General features: G+C 37.7%; 1 protein-coding gene across 1 annotated transcript in view; it reads left to right on the forward strand.

Moving 5' to 3' along the window:
• Positions 1-5,341: 5,341 nt before the first annotated feature.
• Positions 5,342-18,341, forward strand: part of LOC145674378 (uncharacterized) — a 305,117-nt gene continuing 292,117 nt past the window's right edge. Inside the window, exons 1-2 of the mRNA XM_081744352.1 lie at positions 5,342-6,668; positions 8,104-8,577. The gene's annotated coding sequence lies outside the window, so the exon portion shown is untranslated. The remainder of the gene's footprint in view (positions 6,669-8,103; positions 8,578-18,341) is intronic.

Below are 18,341 nucleotides of genomic sequence, written 5' to 3' on the forward strand. Positions count from 1 at the left end.
TCCCTGGTCACTCCCTAACTATGGTTCTGCTATACCAGTATATTCCCTCCAGAAAAAAAAAAAACACTCACAACGATGAATTACATTGTTATAGGCAATACAATGTTTAAGTTGTTGATGCACAAAAAAGTCTCTAATATATATTATGGGAAATAAAATACGGTACGTTCTATTTTAGCACAATTTTCTTTATTGTTTATTGTATTTCGCCGTACATGCTGCCGGACATGTTCGTCAACATGTCTGTTCAGTTTTACAACAGGACATCGTAAAAATGGTAATTTTACTAATAAAATGAGTGAGTACATATGAAAAGAACTATCAAAGATATTAATTTGCATCGGTGGAGTACTCTCTACAATGTACACTCATGTCCAAAATTATTGTCGCATGTCTATAAATATGTTGTTGTAAGAATATAATTTGCTAAGGGATTCGCGTGGTATTTTTTATAATGTTAGTATGCGTATAATCGCCAAAGACATGTGTGTGGCAAATTTCATGTCAAAAGAGGAGCAAATGAGAACTATAGAACGAAAATAAAACTTTCTTGTCCATTTAGCAACATTTTGTTTTACTCCTTCTAATTTTTGCATTTATAATTCTTTTGCTATGAAATGTATCACAAATATACATTTCCTGATTATACACATAGTATCAGTACTAAAAGTACCCTGCAAAATCATCTGCATATTATATTGTTACAAGAAGACAGTTATAGATATGCGACAATCATTGTGGACATGAATGTACATGTATTTCATGTTTATATGTGTAGGATAACAAATCTGGAACCATCATAAATGCTACAGGACGGTTGAGTGAATGAATATGAAAGACGACTCCATAAGATACTGATTACAGTATTTCTACACGATGTGGGGATGCTGTAGTCTATATTTACATGTGTAGAGTTCCTAGTGTGAAACCATTACAAGTCTATGGGAGGTCGTATTACTTAAGAAACAAGATGTATATACGCAATTACATTTTGTGTTATTACTAGGGAACCAGCCACCTGATTCAAATATTTTCTTTACCAAAATGCTTTTTTAATTACCTTCAATATAAGGGGTCAGAAGATGTATGTTCTCATTTAATTTTTTTACGATGGGGGTGATCGAGTAGTGGGAGAAGATTTCGCTCATCAACAATTGCACCAAAATATCTCCCTTTGTGCTCTTATGTGTTTCCTGTAAACAGAATATTCATACAGGGTGTCCCACAGAGGACTTTACACTGTCGAAAATTTGATTTATGATTGCAAAGAGATATAGTAGAAATTAAAGCTAGTAATATTAGTGATACAAAAGCATAATTGCCTGTTTCTATTATGTTTATCAACACATTTTGAAAAATTGTGAAACTGGGGTATGTTTCCCCCACATGCATGTCGAAAATTTCCCACTTGAAGGTTTTTGTAAATGGTTTATTTTAAGTTCTTAAATTTACTGAAATAAAATTATCTTTCGAAATATTAAAAACAAGACATCAATCTTCTAATTGATCATAAATTCAACAACCTCGCCTCAATTGCAAGAGTAGAAAATAGGTAATAATTAAAAAGTGGGTCATCTTTACCCAAGTTACTCTCTCTCTCTAACTAACTAACTAACTAACTCTATGGCCTATGGAACCCGGAGGTTCAGCGCCGCGTTCACGAAAGCTCTCCACTGACTTCTATCCTTAGCTAATTCCATCCAGTTTCTACGTTGTATTTCTATCTCTGTGAGATCCGTCTTAATATTATCCTCCCATCTGCGCCTAGGTCTTCCTAATGGTCGTTTTCCTATGGGTCTACCAGTCAAGACTTTGAAAGCGTTTCTACTTTCTTCCATTCTAGCTACATTACCTGCTCACCTAAGCCTCCTAGACTTGACAACCCTAACAATGTTGGGTAAACCGTATAAACTATGTAGTTCCTCGTTATGAAACTTCCGCCATTCCCCATTCTCGTTCCTCTTGGGTCCGAATATTCTTCTCAGGATCCTGTTCTCAAATGCTTTCAGTCTATCTATCTCTCTCTCTCTCTCTCTCTCTCTCTCTATATATATATATATATATATATATATATATATATATATATACTGAGTGCACCAAAATATCTCCCTTTGTGCTCTATAGAGAGAGAGAGAGAGAGAGAGAGATAGATAGATAGATATGAAAGTGACTATGTGTCTGACTTCGCATCACTTGAACCACACAACCTATCTAGATCAAATTTGCATCATAGATGAGATTCTGGCGTAGGATAGTTTTCATAATTTCACCTTGACTAGGCAACTTAGAGAAGAGGGAGGAGGGGGAGAAATAGAAAAATACATAAAAATGAACGTGACTACAGTCGTGACTTAATAATTCTTGAACCACACTACCAATCTCGGTCAAATTTTCAACATAGATGAGGTTTAGGTCTGGAAGTGCTTTTGTAAATTCAATTTCACCGTGCAACTTAGGGGAGGGGAAGATATTTAAAAATGCACTAAATTGACCGATATTAGTGTTGAATTCATAATTTTCGGGGTCGAAGTCAACAATGATACTTCCGATGTCGTTTAAATCCAAATTCAGCCCCGCAACTTGGGGGCAGGGGAGGGAATATATATATATATATATATATATATATATATATATATATATATATATTAGGGCATTACATGTAAGTATGGGAAAATTGAAAGTTTAAAAATTGTATGGTGCCCCCCTCCTATGTTGTTTCAACTGGCAAAATCTGAATGCATACCAAATTTTAGGTCATTTGGTGATGTTTTGACCCCCGCCCAAGAAAGATTAACCATTTACTTAACTTATACATATATCCTTATGAACATTAAATATCTTGAAATTGTAGATTTTCATTTTTTAAAATTTAGATTCCATTTTCAAGTGAAAAGATTTTTACGATAGGAGGATTTTTTATAAAATTTTCTTAGTTTTGTTTTTGCAATGATAATTTAGTGAGATGTATTGGTTTTGTAATAGCATCGGAAACTTTAAGCACATATTTCTAAAAACAAAACGTATTTTCGGGCGTAATTTATCTTACTTGGAACACGATAACGTAAAAAACTATGCAATATTTTTTCATTTATACAATATGATTGTAACAGGTAGTCTTATCTGAAAAATCAAGACCACCTAACTCAATTTTCCGACATGTTCGTTGATCTTCTAAGAAGTGCACATCTTCCAGAACCGTTTTCCTAGTTCTACATCTGTCATGTTTGATAATAGAAATAGCATTGTTGTGCACTATGTCAAAGAGTAGACGAAGAGATTTGAGAAAGCTTTCACACTCAGCTGGGAAGTTCTTTCTTGTTTTATGTTTCCGCAGATTCTCGTATTGCCCAATTAATTTATTGAGTTTTGCTTTGGAATGTCCCGAGCAGTGACAGGAATGCCAGAAAGTTCCCAAATTTGCTCAGCCTTCAGAATAACGTGTTTTATAACATCATCTCTTTTATCTTTCTGCATGGGTTCACGATTGAGAAAAATAAAGTAGCGCAGCACATCCCCATTGGTGGGCAGTTGAGATCCTTTTCTCGGGGTCAAATCTTCCAATAAATTACCTAAGAGCCATGCTTCAGACATGTGTTTGTCATCCTTTCGAAGCACTGGTCGGTCTGGTGTGGATGAAATTGGAGGAACCGAGTCCTGAGGTGGTTCTTTTTCCATGCGTTTACTCATTTCTGCCTTGGTTATAATCTGTAAAGAAAAGAAGAAAAAACACTAAAAAAGTTACTTAATGTTGTGTGTGTGTGCTTTCAACTGAAAACTATTTTCGAGGTGGGCGGGGGTCAAAACGTGGCATACAGACCTGAAAATTAGCACATAATTTTGTCTCAGTAATTGTAACAATATGGTAGGGGGGCACAATAAATATTTGAAAAAAATTTTTTTTTTGCAATACCCTAATATATATATATATATATATATATATAATGATCGAAAATAACTGATATTAGTGTAGAATCCATAGTTTCCGGGGTCGCTGAGGTGAAGAGTGACACTTCTGATGCTGTTCAAATCCAAATTCACCCCGCAATAGTAATATTTAATTTTTGCTGTAATTTTACCCAACACATGACATTAGGAGTTCTCCATTTACAATTTCTATTTCAACCCAGCGAAGCGGGTAATCAGCGCTAATATATATTGCTTGAAAACATTCATGAATATATGCCTTGGGGTAAACCTTTATGTCAGTGGTTATGACGTGATGTCCATGATATTACAAGATAACTTAAATTTTGCAAGCGAAAGAGAGAACGAAAATAGAATTTTGAGGTGTGTAATGCTGTCTCTACCAGGTGGTTGTAATTCCTTGAAAATTAACTAAATCATAATAGCTTATGTTACCACAACTAATCAACCGCAAAAATATACGTGTCACTGACCCTAATCCGTTAACAAATTAATTAGACTCCTACGGTGCAGGTGCAAAGTGACAATAAAGAGAAAGAAAATCTTGACCACGACCAATTGAAAGGACATTCACACTAATTACACTTGACAGTAGGTGTGTAATGAAAATACGTTAATATGTTCGCTTGATTTTTGACACACAGTCACGCTTTTTAGTATAGTGTTGTCTTCTCGTACTAGGAACTTAATTTAAGGCAAAGGAGGGAAATAAAAGAGAATTCCAGAGCTATTTTAAATGTAAAACAATGAAAAAGTACGGATCAATCACACTAACCTTCTTGTTCAAATATAATGATTCTTCCCGAACTAATAACAACTTTATGCTCAAGTATTAATAGAAATATCATCCACTAATTCTTTGCAGTCCAAGTGTTATATAAACATAATGGAGAACAGTAGCCATCAGTTTTTTTCTTCCGTTTAATTTCGAGTCACTAGATGCAATATTCTTTAATAATTCTCGACCTACATATTTTTCCACACCCCAGGAAAATGACAAATATACAGGGTGTTTCAAAACAACACCGACAACATTTGGGAGGTGATTCCTAACAACAAGATAAGACAAAAACTGTAACCCAACCTTGGTTGTACAAATGCTTCCTTTTGGAGTTATAGGCTGCCGAAAACATGAAAAAAATGAACTTTAAAGGTCCATAGCGCCAAAACTATGGGACCTAACGTAGTCGGGTCAAGACTTCATTTAAGAACTAATATGTGCCCTATCCAAAAATACACGTTTCAGAATTCTGCGGTACTCACGCAACAATTTTTATAGAGGGAGTTTGGCTACGATCATATAATTTGAAATACTCGTCAATTACTTCGATATTTGAACGAAACCAATTATCTCCATTTGAAAGAAACCAATTTCTTAACCAATTATCTATATTGAAACGTGACTGGAATTCTGACTTTTCCAGTAACGGAATGAATGTCGGGAAGGTACATTAAGAGTAAACCAATGAGATCTAATAAGATTAATATTCGTTCCAACTAAAATGCATTTTCTAACTTTACACTGGTCATATGGCATAAGGCCTAGTTTTATACTGATATGCATCTATCGTTAAGTTTTGAAATGAAACTCAAACTCTTTTTAGAAAATAGCATGGCAAATTAATAGGAAAGGTAGAGCAAAGGTGATGAATTTCTAGGGGCGAGCTTATACAGCCTGGTGTTCGAATACTGCTTGGCAGAAAAGGTACTTTACCTTAATCTGATGAAAACAATCCATGATTGCGTATCTAGCCAACGCGAGAGAATTACGGAGAAGCTCCTTTGTCAACAATCCAACCACTTCTTCCCTGAGACTCCCCTGTCCGATGGTTTTGTTTCAGTTCCGTTTTTTCCGGGTCCCTCCTTCCTGTCATGTGGTCTTCCAAATATGGTCAAGGCGTCTCTCTAGACGCCACCCACGTCAACCTCATCATTTCGACGTCACTCCGAAGTTCGTTGTCCAGGCCGACCTCATCAGAGGCGATGTCCTCCAAGCCCAGACTCATCAGGATCGAACCCGGCAAAAACTTGAAGACAAAGCGGAAGGCAGGAATCTCTGACTCTAGGTGTAAATACAGAAAACACAAACCTCAGGAGAACATTTTCCTCAATGCTGACTGCGGAAGCTAGACACGGAAAACAAGATTCAGCGTCTCGTTTGTTTGTCAATCGGCTGCATAAGCGGAAGAGGAAGAGGTAAGGGACTTCTAGGACATTTGCCTTTCATGCTGGGTTTAATAACACAGAAAAGAAAAGTAATACAAAATGCTCTTCGAGCCTTTAGACTACATAAATCAAAAATAAAAAAAAAATAATAATGTTTTCTTCTGTAATGAATCCTCCGGGGATCGAACCAAGAGACCGGATCCTCAACATTCCCCCCTTCCAGAAAAAGGTGCAGAGCCATCATAGAAAAGACTTTTTCCAATGAATGGGTCGAACCTTGGAACCTGAAAAGGACTAAGAAAATGATTTAAAAAGGGAAACAAACTCAATTTCTCTTAAAAGGGGAAAGAAAAACAAAAACAAAGGCAATGATTGCTGAAGAATGAATCCGGCGACTTGACTTCCTCGTTTGTGTGCAGGTGGCAGCAAGTAATTAGCAAGATAAGACGCAAGCAAGCCTGTTCTGCCCCTCGTGACGAGAATGTGAAGCATGTTGGCGTTGAGCGCATCGTTGAAGGTCACAATATGCCACGCTACTAACCTAGTTTTTGTGGCAAAGAAGAAGAAGAAAAAAAAACGTAAGTAACTTGCATTTAGCACATAAAATATGTAATTGAATTAGTAAACTTTTATTGCAATAACGTAGATTTGTGAATCTTACAGTTATAAGAGTATAATAGTGCGTATAAAAACAAAAAAAAAATAAGTGAAATGAACAAAATATAAGTTAAAAATTTCATAGCGTCGGTGCATGCGTAATTCGAGTCACATAAAACTATAACACTAAAAATGGAATATAATAAAATAAAAGTGAATTGAAATACGTAAAATAACATAATATATATGTGGTAAAATGAACTTAATTACTATAGCAAGGGAATCACACAAATCCATAAAATATTGCAAGTACGTTCAGAAGGTAGGCGTGTCTATAATGGTACGGGATGCAAGGAAGAAAAATAACATAAAGTTTTTCGCTCTTAAAAGGAATATAAGGTATAAATTTAGTAAAAGGAATAAGGTGCTGGAATGTTTGGATAAAAGGCGAGATAGGAATAGAAAAAGAAAAGAAAAAAAAGGGGGAAATATGAAAGGAAAATTGACCCTTGCACTTACGAATACAGAAGTGGGAGTAGGAGTCGCTCCCCATTGTTCAAGGTTTAATTGATGTCAGTAGGTTATAACAAAATTTGAAGTCCAAATAATTAAAAAAGAAATCTCTAAAGGGAAGAATAAATAAAACACAATTCATAAACGACTAGCTAAGCTAACCAAAAGAGATAGCAGATGTTGGAGGGAAAACGCGTTGGGAGAAGAGTTTCTCAAACTGCGCTCTGGAAAAAGAAAGTCACAAGATTATTTAGATCTGTGACGTCCGAAGAAGCCTAAAAATAGGCATACTGGCTTAAGGCGGCCAGAACTCGCCACTTGGAGAGAGCTTAGATTGAGAAACGATAGGCCCAAAACCAAAACTAATACTACCTAAAACGCGGCCTAACGTCGGAAATGTAGAGAGAAGTTAACGATTATCAGTTGAACTTGAGAGATGATACAGAGATGCGTGAACTTACAGAAATCGAAGTAACAAGCGTCAAAGTTGAAATTATAAGAATCTACTAAGTAGCAGTGTCCAAGCTTTACTCTGGGTGAAGAACGTAGTAATCCACAAAGCAAATGAACGGGTTCGGAATAACGTGAAGTAAGAATAAACACAGTACGGATGAAATTTTCAAACAAGATATATATATATATATATATATATATATATATATATATATATATATATATATATATATATATTTACTATAACTTCCACCGAAAATATAGGTAATATGAATAAATGTATAACTAACGAGTACTACATAATTAGTATATAACGTATAGAAAAAATTCCAATATCCGATATATGTAGAACATAGTTCATAAGCACAGGCATGTGTGCAAATTTTTCTAGTAAATATCGTACACATTGAGAATAACGTTAAGTAATTCTTTATAATTCTTTCTTCACAGGTGCTAAAATTATCGTCGAGACGGAACTACATGGCCTTAATTCCTTTACATGTCACAATTTACAATGCATGTTGCATGAATATCTAACAATATGTTCAGAGCGCAAATAAATTGCTACTTAATGCATGTGTCTGTACACAATGCTAACTTGTAATCTCACTAACTGTACGAAGAAGTTAAATCGTCTAATCAAATAAATTAATTCGCAAATAGAATTAATTCGCAAGAAATACCCTTAACAAAAGTAGTCATGAACTAAGTAACATAATATCTTACTAGTTGGACAAAAGTCCCACGGATTATTGTTGCTCTACTTCGAGTAGCAGTACTAATAATGTTACTTCTTAACTCACAATGTCTTTCTTCTGCAACTAACAACAAAGGCCATCGTCGACAAGTTTCAAAAACTGGAGTGCGCAGAAAACGAAGAAAGAAGCACATCTGAGCGGTACCATGTGCGCACTGGAATTTAAGGTAAATGCTTCATAGCTTGAATTAAAATCCTCTTCTATAACTCCATAAATAACTAAGAGAAGACTTAAAAAGTAGTGCATGTACATCATAATTACTAAATCAAAATACTATAATATATATGTATATGTACAGGTCTAATGGTATAATAAATAAACAAAAGGCACACTGAGCACACACAATCATTGAACACAAAGGCGAAACAAAAAAACCTTAGTTTAAAAGTAGGGCACATAATCGTTAAGATATGAGACAGGATTCGAAGTAGATACTGCAGGTCGTTGGCTATCAGAAGTTACAGGCGGCGGTAAGGGTAGACTATTACTGCGTTGGGCTTTAATTTTACGTTTAAGGACAGAACGACGTTTATATAGTTTAAAAAGTATAAATAAAATTAACAGCAGTAGAAGAATTTCGATAGCATGTACCAAAATCCACAGCACATCCTGGTCTAAGGCAAAGGACTCTGCATTAGCCTTGCTAATGCACAAGGCACACAAGAAAAAATCATGCCGGTATAGTAGATAGCCAATCGCTAAAGTTAAAATAATGTTCCAGCATATTAAAAATATTGGCACAAAGTTTTGTCTATAATAGATAGGCGTATAAGGCTTAATGGGCGTAACAGTATATGACGACAAATTTAAATGAGGTACAGTATATCTCCAGTCAAGGTTAATTAATTTGGAATTATTAAAAATCTCGTGTGACTTAAATTTTTGATTTAAATGAACAAAATTATTGGCTGTCAAAAAGGCAGGAAATAAATGTACTACTGTAGGCGATGAAATCTGATTGTGAAAACAAGGGAATATCGGTTTAGCGAATAAATGCTCAGAAACTTTTAGTGTAATATCACACGGTAATGAAATAAGTAATGACCCAAATTTACTTTTGCTAGAGACGTCCAAAAGTGAGGTATTTGTGGCAGACACTAATTGTAACGTAGGGGGAGGGTGGGTCAAAACAAAAGTATGGGGCTGCAATTCCAAAAGTTGGCTATGCACATTATCGTGGCAAACATATGAACAAGACGACACAATATCGTGGACTGTAGAACCAAAAAAACCTTTATATAAGCATCTAGCCAATTGAGACGAAACGGTAATGTGAGACGGGATTTTACACAAGTTCGAGACTTGTAAGTTACAGGAGAGCAAATCAGAGCCAACAATAGGAAATGCAAACAGCTGGGATTGAAAAATAACATAACTCGGAGATATACTGATCGAACAAGTCTGATTATGATAGCCAAAAGGAATGGCCTTAACAGAATACAATTTAAATAAAGCGTCCTTCTCTCTCAATGGTACTTTTACATGTGCAAAAATATATGAATCAAAAATATCGCATGACAGCAATTTTAGTGTGTAATAAACATCAACGTTAGATATCGGAATAGCCAATAACATATTCTTAAGGTTTACTGATTCTTCTAAAATACGTAATTGATCCTCCAATACTTTATAAGGGATAAGAACCGGGTCTAGCTTACCCACTCTACAACTCTGCAGGGACGTCTGATACTTTTGAATTTCCACTAATTTTAAAATGTGCATCGAAAGTTGGTAAATTTCTCCGAGTAATGAGAAAATTTCTAGTTGACTCCTATCAGCCAAATTTTGTACTGAATTTGCTAAAACTTTCGTCTGATCCAATAGTGTTTTTGAGAAGGTCTCCATTTTCTGAAAGTTTTTCCCAATCTGAGATTGAAACTCGGTCAGGGTTACAGATGCATTGTGAATAAAAATAGAATTATGAAGTAATTGTTCTCGAAGTTGAACTACGAGCGACTGAATTTTGTCTTGTTTTTGTTGATATGCGGATAACTGACTATGGGTAGCTAGTCCGCAGCACCAGCTGAATAGGGTTCCAATTCCATTAAAAATGGAACGGGTATTTCGAGAGTGGACGTTGGTTCTATAAGGTTCGTTAACCGTTAAAAGATTATTGGCTAAGTGTGTATGTAACGCATCCAAACTGGAAGCTAAACTGCATGTCTGAACAGAATAAGAGTTACTGCCATTACAATGTAAAGAGTTAAACAACGAAGAAGCCTGAATAGGTCTAGGAAACTGAAAACTCACATTGAACAGCAGAGGAACCGCATGCTGATACAAAATGTGTCCATGGAGTTCGTTAAAATAAAATCCGCTAGATATAGATACATCTAGGGAAGATGATACAACTGAAATTAATAGGAGAACCTGCAGCGTCTGGAACAAATTAAAATAAAAAATAACATAGACCAAATGCACAATAATAAAATAAGTCACGTATAACATACCATAGTATGTACAACAATTAAGTGATGTATATAATTATCATATATCTGTATTCGAATATATATATAGTATTACTATTAGAAAAAAAACACTGTATTAATACCATAAGTACATTGAAAAAACATATGTACAACCATCTTAAGATAATGAACGACTTAAACTTTACTAAATTCGCCTTGTACTGGTAACACATATCTCTATATCTCACTTATACCAGTAAATTGCTTTATATGTCAAGTCAGAGGAAATATTATCATTTCGAAGTAACTAGTCAAGTAGAATTATCGTCTATTCTTGAGAAAAAAAAAACAGTCTAAATCGGTAACATTCAACATGTTGAAAAATAGGTTTTAAAAATCGACTATATCGGTAAGATTGCATGCATGCGTATATGTCATAAAATAGTACTTAAAATTGTCACATCCAGGATTCCTCAGGAAGGTAGCTAGTCTTCCTTACAGAAAATGAAATTCACAGTTAATTATAGGTCAAATCAGTAGGTTTATCATTAAAAAAAAATGCACGTGCTAAATAATTATAACTTAAATATATAGAGATAAGATGGAATGTATCTCTCAGGAGAGAAAAAAAAAAGGTCAAAATCGTAATAATCCTTTCTTTCTTTGCAGGTAAGAATGGAGAAAGAAAAAAATCCAACATCGAGCGCACAACGTCGCAAGCAAAGTAGCCACACTGAAGCTTTACGTAACTATAGCTAAAATATTTCGAAATATGGTTTCTTAGAGAAAGAAAGAAAAAAAACAAATTTCTCTCAGGAATCATAGAAATCCAAAATACTAACATAGAATAAGAGATTTTTTTTTCTAACCACACCTTACACTAGTTAGGGAAGTATAAGGGAACGTACTCATCGTAAATTTGCTTGTTTTCCTTATCAAAAAGACAAAAGATAATTTTTTCGAAGTCGGACAAATTTGTCTCAAGCATATTGCGGACAGTTGATAATGCTATCTTTGCTGCTTGCAGTTTGTCAAAACCGAACGCTCCAGTGCCTAAACAGCAGAAGGCGAGCGTTCGACAATTGTTGTCAATAGCCTGTTTCATGCAGTTTGAGTAACACTGCCTCAAAATGCGTTTGTTATTGTCTCTAGGAGCACAAGTAAATAATACATTCGCTGCAGGGAGATTGAAACCAGGCGACATTTTTACTTGTCCTGGTCGAAGTGAACCAAGCTTTTTACACACCTCAAGGAGTTGTTCTCCGGCGGCTCTATGGATTGCTCCATCGACACCAGATCCAGGCGTTAGGGTTTCATTGGCAGCATTAACCACCGCATCGCATTTAAGTTTGGCTATATCTCCATAAAAAATGCTAACTTTCTTGTTAATGTCTTCATTGATATTATAAAGTGGTTTTCTAGTAGGCTTTGGGAATTGCAAAGACGAAACCGTAGGTAATTCCTCCGCGTCAGTAACGTGTATATACTCGATCGGCTCCTTTAAAGTCGACACAAGAGTAAGATGTTCAATGTCTTCTATTTGATTGCTATTGTGAAGATCTTCCTGACGAATACAAGCAACATCATCAGACAGGTCGGTGTCTTCGGGTGGAGGGTCGTCTGGATAGTATGGTTTCAATCTGGTCACGGCAATCGATTCAATTTTCTCCCTTCCTTTTGCTGTTTTATACTTCACAAAGTAAGCGTTAGCATGGTCTTCTCTAACCACAAGACCTGGGCCGAAATAGTGACTTGAAAAAGCTTTGGCATGACCTCGTTTCCTAGTAGGATCATAGATCCAAACACGCTGTCCAATATTATATTTGACAGCTACATGGCGATGATTGTATGACTTAGCTGTCGTACAGAAACGATCATACAGTTTGTCCTGGGCTCTTTCCCTAATTTCTTGCAGTGTTGCCAGACGGTCTTCGTTGGAAACGTGCAGACATGGTCCATTAATCATGGCTTGATGTTCGAGATAAGGGTCAAAGCCATGGAGCAAAGAAAAGGGCGAGAATGACGTAGATAAATTAGCGGTAACATTATGGGAAAAGGTAACCGCAGGAACATGGTCGACCCAACTTCCATGGTCTAAAGGGTTAATCTTACGCTTTAACAAAGCCTCTAGATGTTTAATCTGGACCTCTACGAGACCAGAAGTTTCATGCTGCCAGGGATTTACAAACTTGATTTCAACTCCAAGGATGTTACATAATTCTTGGAAAAGCATTCCCGTAAAAGCCGTAGATCGGTCAACCAAAATTTCTTTACAGAGGCCAAATCTTAGAAAAACGTGATTGTACAAAAAGCTTGCGAGCGTGGCTGCAGTTTGATCAGGAACTGTAGCCGTTACAACATATCTAGTATTATAATCGACAGCAACCACTAAATACTTGTGCCGAAGGGCGTTTGCATCGCTGTAGGGACCCGCGCAATCCAGGGCTATTCTATAGAAAGGTGGGACAGAAGGCATAGTTTGAAGAACTCCGGGCGGTTTCCCAGGCGTCTTCTTGAAGCGCTGGCATACCTGACATCGGCGGCAACGGTCAGCTACAAATCTCTTCATGAAAGGGAAGTAAACAGATCGTAACAATAATTGGTACGTTTTCCCATAACCCGCGTGAGATGCACCCAACGTGCTTTCGTGTGCGGATCGGAAAACTTTATCCCTTAAAGTCGATGGAATGACTGGCAATAGCTGAATTCCTGACGGATGGCGATGTTTCCGAAATAAAATGCCATCTTTAATTTCAAAACACAGAGCCTGGCGTTCTAGGTTGTAGTCTTGATCCTTACTTCCCTCTAAAAAGGAGATAATATCCTTGAAATAGGAGTCCTTGCGTTGCTCATCTCTCAGCGTGTCGTCTAGTTGGATCGTGAAAACTCTCGGGTCCTCAAGGTTCTTTTCTTCATCTTCTAAGTCTCTTTGACAGTCTACATTTCTTGACAAGGTGTCACATAAAGAGTTCATTTTTCCGGGCACATGCGAGATAGTGAATTGGTACTGTTCCAACTCAGCCATGATACGTGCGAACTTTGCCACATTCTTAGTTTGACGAAGAAAGGTCAACGAAAGGCAGTCAGTCTTCAAATAAAAATGTCTTCCTAAAAGAAAATACTTGAAGCGACGCAGCGTAAAGATGATTGCTGCTAGTTCCAGATGGTAAGGGTGGTACTTACGTTCTTGAGGACTCAACGCTCGACTGCAATAGGCAATGGGCACCAACGGCGCATCTTCTTTATTAGTTTCCGGTTGTAGGATCGCTCCGCTCAACGCGTGCAAACTGGCGTCACAGTACACATGTACATCCTTGTTGGGGTGGTACCTCATCAATGTTGGGGCGGAGATGATGGCTTCTTTCATCTTCTCAAATGCCTGTTGTTGCGCAGCAGTCCATTTATAGGGAACCTCTTTCTTAAGTAATCTTAACAGGGGTTCCGCGATGGTCGAAAAGTCCTTCACGTAAGATCGAACGAAGGAACACAATCCTAAAAAACTCTTGAGCTGCTTCTGTGTCTTAGGTCGTTTGTAATTTCTAATAGAGTCAGTAATTCGGTCGGAGATTGATATCCCCTGCTGGGAAACTACGTGTCCCAAAAGCTCTAATGAAAAATGCGCTAGTTTAGTTTTCTCTGGGGAGAGTTTCAATCCACGCTCTCGGAGTCTTTGAAATAACTTCCTTGTTGTAGCAAGAACCTGTTCAAATGAGTCTGCCCCCCAGACTACATCATCTAAATAATAATAAACTGAATCTTCTTCTAGACCTTCAAGTGTAAGTTTCATTACGTCATTAAGAGCACTCGGACTCGTCACTAAACCCATAGGGAGGACCTTGAAACAGTATTGCCTTTCACCCGGGACTGAAAAGGCTGTAATAAGTTGACTTCTTTCTGTCAATTTAATCTGATAAAAACCTGATGTGAGATCTGAAAGACAGATGAATCTATGGCCACTGGAACGTTCTAAAATGTCCTGCATAGAAGGTACAGGATAGCTGGATGGAATCACGTGACTGTTGACAGCTCTCAGATCCACAATCAGCCTATAAGAACCACTTTTCTTGCGTACTAGAGTGATCGGAGAGTTCCACGGCGAGTGACACGGTTTAATAGCATCTTGTTTCAAAAGTAACTTGATCTGGTCGCTGACGGCATCGCGAAGATGGTAGGGGATCGTATAAGGCTTTACTGAAACAGGATTAGGATCCTTGAGTTGGATATCGTGCTCGTACCCACGAGCCTGCGAAAAGTCATCGGGAGACCAACTAAAAACATCCTTGAATTCAGCGATAAGGTCATACAATTGCCGTTTCTGATCATTATTCAATTCTGGGTTTACATTAACACGGGTTACGTCAAAGCCAGGTATGTCATGAGATTGAGAGTCAATCTCTTCGGTTACATTTGTACACAAATGCTCACTATTTTTGTCTACAGCAAGTCCCACAACCTTATTTTTCCACAACAAAAATGTCTTGTCTGTAGGGTTAGTTACCCAAATAAACGAGTTAACGTTGTCCACAAAAGATTCTTGAAAAAGAAGGCTGACCACCCCAGGTACAAACTTAAGGGGCTGTAACCACTCTCTAGATCCCACTAAATCATAACATTTCCGGAGGGGAACTCGGACCTTCGAACGAGGCGGTAGCCACGTGGACGACACAACTTTAAACACTGGTTTAATCATGGTTGCAAATTCAGCAGACACATTGCAAATATGTGAAGACTGAGGCAAGGTGGCAGAAGGAATTTTACCAAACCTAGAAATGACTAATGAACGATCTTTCTGATTCAGATCAGCCTCGTGAGCTAGCAAAAAATCTTGTCCCAATAAAGGGGGGTGCGGGTAGCTAGGGATAATCCTAAAAGGATGACAGAAATATTTCGACCCCACCTGGAATCGAACCAAGGCTATCTTACTAACTGGTAAAGTCTTACCCGTAACTCCCTTCAAAACACTAGACGTTGGAAAAATTTTAGCCTTACTAGGTACCATCTGTGCCGAAATACAAGATATCTGCGAGCCACTATCTAGAAGGATAGGGCTATCCTTACCATTCAATCTAATCACAATATGTGGAAGAGCTCGTTCAAGAAGGAGGGGGACTTTTATACGCTTAGGAGTTGATGGCCCACCATCATCAACCCTGTAAACTAGTTTAAATTACTCAGGCAGTGGGCTGCAATATGATTTTCCTTCCCACATTTAAAACAAATGATGGGCTTCTTATTCCTACCCTGACTATTGTTATTTTGACTGGCATAACGTGTTTGTTGTTCAGACTGCTGCTGACTAGGCTGTTGCGAAGAAAAATTACGTCTTCCTCTGTTGTTGTTATTATTATTACGGCGCGGATTATTTTTCGTACCTGCATTCTTTTGTACATGTTGACCTTGCAACGACAACTGAGTTAGTTGCTTTTGAATATTCGCTAACTGGTCTTTAAACTCGTCCGCTGACAGCTTCGGAGCGGAAGCTTCAGAGGTTAAAGTCCGCGTAGAGCGATCAATCTGCTGACTAGGAAGAACAACATTCCCACGACCTTCATAATTTTCTGGCGGATTCAGCTGAACTGGCGCTTGCGAGAGAAAAGGATTCTGTTTAACGAGCTTTTCGATCGCTTTCCTTTCCAATAAAACTCTTGCCTTTTCCTCGTCTAATAAATCTTGCACCAATTCTTCGACCGTGGTGTAAGTCTTTTTGATTGCAATGCGCATATATTCTGGGATCAACCCATCAATAATGAGCTGAATCTGCTTCTGTACTGGAGCCTCTTTATCGTTACGAAGAATCAGGTTCCTCTTTGCGTAAACATAGGACAATACAGACTCGTTGGATGCCTGTTCCCGGGAGCGCATCTCATGTTCAGTTAATTGGGGCAACAAAGCGTTTTTGAAGGCATCCTTAAATTTATTTTTAAATTGGTCGTACGACATGGCTGGAAAATCTGGTTGTTTTGAGATGGTATCAAACCAGTACGCGGCTGGACCCTTCAATAAAGAACCAAGTATCCACTTTTTCTTAAGATCCGGCCAATTGTTAACCTGGGCCAAAACCTCGAACTGGTCAACATAATGGACCGCATCATCCCCCATGCGTCCATAAAACGGTTCAGGTCGTAAGATGTGACTAAGCATACTGAGATTGTCTTGTTGACCACCAACTGCCATGTCGAATAACGAAGAGGAAGAAGTACTAGAAGGTGCCTCAATATCAGAGATGGAATGTGAAAACCGCAAATTACGCCGAATGCGATCAAAACACTGCCTAGTATAATGAACGCGTCCAGGGGAGGAAGTAACAATAGGCTCAAAATATTCTGTTAAATCTAAATCGTTATATGCATCATCACTAATATCACACTCTTGAGCAAATTGACGTAACATAAAAAAACGTAAATACACACACTTGCAAAATCACAAATAATATCACTTAAAATTAAAGACAAGTCAGATTCTAACACCAGACATTGTTACCAAATCAAGGGTGGTAGGGTGGGGGAAATTCCAAATAAGTGCTAAACAAATAGGTGGGAGGCAAAATTTCTAAAACTCACGAGAGAACTCACAGAGACCAAACCGTAGGCGCTTCCACCATGAAACGTGACTGGAATTCTGACTTTTCCAGTAACGGAATGAATGTCGGGAAGGTACATTAAGAGTAAACCAATGAGATCTAATAAGATTAATATTCGTTCCAACTAAAATGCATTTTCTAACTTTACACTGGTCATATGGCATAAGGCCTAGTTTTATACTGATATGCATCTATCGTTAAGTTTTGAAATGAAACTCAAACTCTTTTTAGAAAATAGCATGGCAAATTAATAGGAAAGGTAGAGCAAAGGTGATGAATTTCTAGGGGCGAGCTTATACAGCCTGGTGTTCGAATACTGCTTGGCAGAAAAGGTACTTTACCTTAATCTGATGAAAACAATCCATGATTGCGTATCTAGCCAACGCGAGAGAATTACGGAGAAGCTCCTTTGTCAACAATCCAACCACTTCTTCCCTGAGACTCCCCTGTCCGATGGTTTTGTTTCAGTTCCGTTTTTTCCGGGTCCCTCCTTCCTGTCATGTGGTCTTCCAAATATGGTCAAGGCGTCTCTCTAGACGCCACCCACGTCAACCTCATCATTTCGACGTCACTCCGAAGTTCGTTGTCCAGGCCGACCTCATCAGAGGCGATGTCCTCCAAGCCCAGACTCATCAGGATCGAACCCGGCAAAAACTTGAAGACAAAGCGGAAGGCAGGAATCTCTGACTCTAGGTGTAAATACAGAAAACACAAACCTCAGGAGAACATTTTCCTCAATGCTGACTGCGGAAGCTAGACACGGAAAACAAGATTCAGCGTCTCGTTTGTTTGTCAATCGGCTGCATAAGCGGAAGAGGAAGAGGTAAGGGACTTCTAGGACATTTGCCTTTCATGCTGGGTTTAATAACACAGAAAAGAAAAGTAATACAAAATGCTCTTCGAGCCTTTAGACTACATAAATCAAAAATAAAAAAAAAATAA

Source organism: Thermobia domestica, chromosome 17, assembly GCF_964235325.1.
Source record: "Thermobia domestica chromosome 17, izTheDome1.hap1.1, whole genome shotgun sequence".
In the NCBI taxonomy this organism is placed as follows: Eukaryota; Metazoa; Arthropoda; class Insecta; order Zygentoma; family Lepismatidae; genus Thermobia; species Thermobia domestica.